The 6,000-nt window shown below is 38.9% G+C and overlaps 1 long non-coding RNA gene across 1 annotated transcript; it reads right to left on the bottom strand.

The window, feature by feature from the left end:
• Nucleotides 1-1,866: 1,866 nt before the first annotated feature.
• LOC135932281 (uncharacterized) lies at nucleotides 1,867-5,768 on the bottom strand. Its single transcript, XR_010573395.1, has 3 exons — nucleotides 5,472-5,768; nucleotides 5,272-5,392; nucleotides 1,867-2,053 (listed from the first exon to the last, which is right to left on the bottom strand). It is a non-coding gene; the product is annotated as an uncharacterized LOC135932281 (long non-coding RNA).
• Between the last annotated feature and the right edge of the window lie 232 nt (nucleotides 5,769-6,000).

Here is a 6,000-nt window from a genome sequence, read left to right as displayed (position 1 = left end):
GTATTTATTGTCACAGTATTTATGTATGCCTGGATTTCCTCATCCTGATCAGACATCTAATAAGACATTTACAGAAGACAATGGGCCTTCCCACGCACCAAGTTGTCATACTGGCCAAAGATGAGAGTTATGAGTAGAACTGGCACACCATGATAGATATCTTGGCACATGCAAAGCCATTTACCATGTTAAAAAACCTTGCTTTTGGGTTGGCCTATTATATCATTGTGAAGTCTTTTCCCAACATGTTACTCAGCAGGATCCCAGCGGTCATGCATCAGCAAACAACTTATCAAGCAACTGCCCATTTGCCCAATAACTGGAGCATCACATTTATTTGCATTCATGTTTCTGTCCACCCGTCAAATGTTCCTAGGGTCAGTCCTTGAATAATCTCTCAGCACCTCCTGTTTTAAACTTTTGTATTTTGATAAAAGTATCGTCTACCAATAAACTTTTGGTAATGTAGTAAGTGTATTACTGTATTACTTGTACTTATGCCACAAAGGGTGAAACAAAGGAACGTACGAGCAGCCAGTCTTGCAACATTGTGGGTTCCATTTCTATGTGTACATATTTCTACAGTAGAGCCACAGCAACGTCTCTGTGGGCTGTTTTATACTGTTTGTAAAGTGCATTGCAGGACATGTTGCAGACTCATGTGACAGCTATAGATTCATAGTGAAACTGATTCTCACCTCTAGCCACTGTAGCGTCAGTGACTGTGAGCACATATTCAAACCAAGGAAAATATATGTCAGAGCTGCTTGTGCAAAAGAACTGATGACCTTCTGATTGCGAGATGAGTCAATGTATAATTTTAAATGTCAGACTGAAGTTGTTCACTCTTTTCTTACTCTGGTCTTTTTGATCAGTATATACAAAAGTAAATAAAAAACATTCTGAAATTGACCAGAGCAATCAACAAATATGGAAAAACAACCCAGCTGCAATGATGTTATCTCTAAAACATCCATGTATTGGAGTTTCAAGATTGTGAGTGCATTGAATAAGATGAGAACATAAAGTTGACAGCAAAGATGTTGACAGCAAAGAGCAGAGAGAGAGAGGGACAGGGAGTGAGAGCAAGACAGAGACACAAACTTGACACTAGTAAACAGACGAAACTGACTACACACAGGTGACACTGGAGAAGACGCACAGAGAAGAGACTAAGACTGATTGAACATGACCTTATTAATTTGTGGTCACATATTCTGTAGCATATACTGATATACTGCATTTATCAAACAATTTTAGTTCCTAAAGAAGGTTTTTTTTTTTTTTTTGCTTTGATTGGTTTTGCTTGTTTGTTTTTAAAAAATCCTTGATGTCCAGATCATAGACAATTTCAGTAGATCATCTGATTTATTAGTCAGCAGATAATGACAGTTCTAATCTAAATTCTAATATGAAGGTTCTTCTAATCTTCTAAACATTAATCTTAACAGTTCGATGTTTACCTTGAAAGCAGGGTGCTATATTATGCCACAAGAAAGTCACTACAAACTGAAAAAGAAATTGTAAAGACAGCAATAAGAAAAACAAAGCAGAAGTGTGTGACCAAGCAACCAACCAGGAAACCAACTTTAGCATGCAGAGGTAAGTGTTGTGCCACTGCAGTGCTGTAGTAATAGTTGACTGGTAAAATGAGCTTGTACCAAAAAAATGGGAAGAGAGAAGTCTGAAGAAGAGAAGAAACAGCTCATGATTTGAAGCATACCATAACATTTGTCACACACAGAAGATGCAATATTAAGGCCATCAAACAGGAAGAAACACAGTTCAATTCAATTCAATTTTATTTATACAGCGCCAAATTGCAGTCACCTCAACGTGCTTTATATTGTAAGGTAGACCCTACAATAATACATACAGAGAAAAAAAACCCAACAATCATATGACCCCCTATGAGCAAGCACTTTAGCGACAGCGGGAAGGAAAAACTCCCTTTTAACAGGAAGAAACCTCCGGCAGATCCAGGCTCAGGGAGGGGCGGGGCCATCTGCAGCGACCGGTTGGGGTGAGAGAAGGAAGACAGGATAAAGACATGCTGTGGAAGAGAGCCAGAGATTAATAACAAGTATGATTCAATGCAGAGAGGTCTATTAACACATAGTGAGTGAGAAAGGTGACTGAAGAAGAAATATTCAATGCATTATGGGAATCCCCCAGCAGTCTACACCTAGTGCAGCATAACTAAGGGAGAATTCAGGTCACCTGGTCCAGCCCTAACTATATGCTTTAGCAAAAAAAAAAAAAAAAAAAAGTTTTAAGCCTAATCCCCTTTGACTGCCTGCTCAACCATTTGGTTTAGCATATTTTGAGAGACTATATATAATGAACTGGAGTACTTAGCTTAACTCAACCTTATTGAGCCATCTCTACCACTTGGTTGAGTTATGTTATCCTAAAAAAAAACACTAGATGGCACTGTGTCAGGATATGGCAGGCCTCATCTGCCACCCTCCAACCAGGAAATCAGAAAGCAAAAAATCACTCTGGACACATGGACTGTTTTGGCTAAAAGTTTTAAAGGTAAGTACATTTTTCTGCAGTATAAACATGTCAGAGTCTTTACTGAACATGATTATGTCATTTGATACCAGAAAATAGCTGTAATAAATCCATAATATTTTTTTAAAAACATGCTCAACCAAACGGTTGATTTGTCAATTGATGGTAAGAGTAGCAAAACTTAGCTAATGTTTAGAACTGTTGTTTTAACATATGAAATTGACTATTTACTATTGAATATAAATAATTTAATGAAGTTTAATGAATGCTTGAAGTTCTAAAACATTAGAGATTCGATATAAGGCTTGCAGGGTTTTCACTGGCTCTGAAAAAGAAGATGCAATTCTTCTAGGAAGGCTTAAACAGTCTTTACGGGGTCCAAGTAATCCTCAAGGAGGTCTGACAAGTTGTGACAGTTTTTGAGAAGGGACCACAGGTCTTTGAGAAGATTTAGGGAGTCCTGTGGCAGGTCCTTGAGGAGGTTCTGTATGTTAGAAGGAGGCCCTTGATGAGAAATCTTGATAAGAGAAAACAGGAACCACCAAGGAGTACCGGAATGATAAAGAGACCATCCTGATTCTTGAGGTGCTTCTGCTGGTCCTTGATATGAACCTGAAGAAGCTTGGTAGTTCTTACTGGGGTCCCAGAAGTTCTTGGTAGGTAGTGGTCCTTGACCACGCAGACGACATCTGTGGCAGCTTCAGTGGGTCATTGCTAATGTTCCAGTGATTCAAGCTGCTCTTGTATGTTGAGGGCATAATAAATGTCCAGCACCTAGACACCTCATTGGGTGTCAAGTGCATTGGCACTGTTCGACCAAATCGCACAGGTGGAGCCACTTTGATGACAGACAAAGAGCTGATGAAGAGAGGGCGTGGAGCTTTTGACTACAGGTCTGCTGAAGGTGTGATCTCAGTTAAATGGTTTGACAACAAATGTGTGAACCTGCTAAGTAATGCTTCTGGGATCATGCCACTTTCAACTGTCAAACGCTGGAGCAAAGAGTCCAAGGCGAAAGTTATGATCCCATGCCCATCACTCATCCCTGCATACAATGAGCATATGGGAGGGATAGATCTCTCTGACATGCTGGTGGCCGATGCAATTACTGTCCAAAGGGCGTCTCAAGATGGAAATGCCAAAAATGCAATGTTTTCTTGTGCTTGAATGCCAGTCAGGAATGCTTTGCAGTGTACCACCAGAAGATCTAATCATCAAGGGGTATTGGTGAAGTTGCATGAACGGCAAAAGAAAAGAGCCAGAACTGTTTCAGTGTGTTCTCAAATTTTTCCAGTGCAAAATGGTAATGGTATATAATATACCACCAGAATTTTCTGGAAAATAAAATAAAAAATGTTAGTGCTGTTCCAACACTACAGTGAAAAGTTTATGTTAACAACAGGTCAAAAGCGAATATGTATGTTTATGAATTTTCAGTAATTGCAGATCAAGTTTTTGATCAAATTTACAATATTTTTGTGTTTTATACATTTTGTGGTTTGTTATTATAATGGCCACTGTTGAAATGGAATCCAACAATGTTTGATGTTTTACTACCACAATGAAGTGGGTCAAATACAAATTTGGGTAGTTATTGTTTTGCAAAATGAGTATAACCTTTACTTTTTTCTACTAGTTATGTCTGTAGAACTTTATGTAGTTGTACCATAGAGAGACATCTCAACCGTTTGGTAGAGGGTAATATTTAAAAAACTATAAGGTGTGTATGAATTTTTTTTTTTGATTGTGATCATTATTGACCTAAAGGAATAGAAAATATGGACAAATAATTTTTTCATTGTATTTTTCTTGGTGAGGCAGTCAAAGGGTTAAAAGTAGAGATAGTGTCCGTCTCCCAAATCCAACCTGGAAGCTGGTTCCACAGAAGAGGGGCCTGAAAATTGAAGGCTCTCCCTCCCATTCTACTTTTAAATACTCTAGGAACAACAAGTAAGCCTGCAGTGTGAGAGCAAAGTGCTTTAATGGGGTGATATGGTACTACAAGGTCATTAAGATAAGATGGGGCCTGATTATTTAAGACCTTGTATGTGAGGAGCAGGATTTTGAATTCAATTCTGAATTTAACAGGAAGCCAATGAAGGGAAGCCAATACAGGAGAAATCTCTTTTTAGTCCCTGTCAGTACTTGTGCTGCAGCATTTTGGATTAACTGAAGGCTTTTCAGGGAGTTTTTAGGACATCCTGATAATAATGAATTACAGTAGTCCAGCCTGGAAGTAATAAATGCATGAACCAGTTTTTCAGCGTCACTCTGAGACAGGATATTTCTAATTTTAGAGATGTTGCGCAAATGGAAGAAAGCAGCAACACAGCAATTCATAATTTAAGAACCAAGTGACACATTACTCTAGTCAAATAAATAAAATTTGGTAATATAGTATTTATGCTAATTGTGCCTGGGCCACAAAAGGTTCTTCATTAATCTGCCCTGCAGCATTGTGGTCTCTATTTCTCCTTCTATAGCATAATCACTGTGGCAACCACTGTATAGCCTTGATTACACTCTATTGTGGACATAGAAACAGTGACTGAGTCTGCATGATTAGAAAAAGGCTGGCACATGGACATCTGCACAGGCTCTCATCATCACTGTCTGATGATGAAATTTTTGTCATTGCGACCCAAGTGGACTTTTGGATGCAGGAAGTATAATCCCTGTCTACGTTTGCATGGGCTTAAATACTGAACTTAACCAAGTAATTGTGTCATGAAACAGACTGAACAGAGGACTCACTTGCTGGACACAAAGGGAATCTTTAACACAGGTTTATTTGTGTCATGGGGGGCCCAGAGGCCAGCATCCTGGGAATGCAAGCTGCAGGTATGATGGTTGGAATGATGGCTCCAAGAGATGACTAGAGGCACAAACAAGGAAAACGAGGTAGTTACAACATAGAAACAATGAGCATGACACAAAGGTAGCCTGTTACTAACGTGAGGTCAGCTGATGAACTGGCGGTGAAGAGATGTCAGCGCTGGTCCTAAATACTCTTTTGCTGGTTGTCCTGATCTCCGTCAGGTGAGCTAAGCAAGTGGACTGATGAGGGCTCCGCCCAGAGAAAGACATACAGGGAAACAGTGGAAAAACACAGGTAGCTCAGCCCAAGTGAATAAGGAAAGTGTAGCAGTTGTGCGTTTAGATGTTAAGAAGGCATATGATGTGGAAAGAAGGGCTCCTGATCAAGTTGCATTAGATCGGTATTAAAGGAAAAATGTATAAATGGATTAGGAATTTTTTTAACTGGAAGAAAGATTTTTGTACAAATAGGAAAAGACTTCAGTATGGGTTATGAGGTACAGAATGGTACTACACAAGGAAGTATTCTTAGTCCAATATTATTTTTCCCTAATGATTAATGAGGTATTTAATAATATTGATTAATCAATGGAGGTTTCATTGTTTGCCGATGATAGAGTCATTTAGAAGAGAGGAAGAAATACAAGGTTCATCACAACTAATGTA

Source organism: Pelmatolapia mariae, linkage group LG20 (assembly GCF_036321145.2).
Source record: "Pelmatolapia mariae isolate MD_Pm_ZW linkage group LG20, Pm_UMD_F_2, whole genome shotgun sequence".
Classification (NCBI taxonomy): domain Eukaryota; kingdom Metazoa; phylum Chordata; class Actinopteri; order Cichliformes; family Cichlidae; genus Pelmatolapia; species Pelmatolapia mariae.
This window is presented reverse-complemented; position numbering and strand designations above follow the sequence as displayed.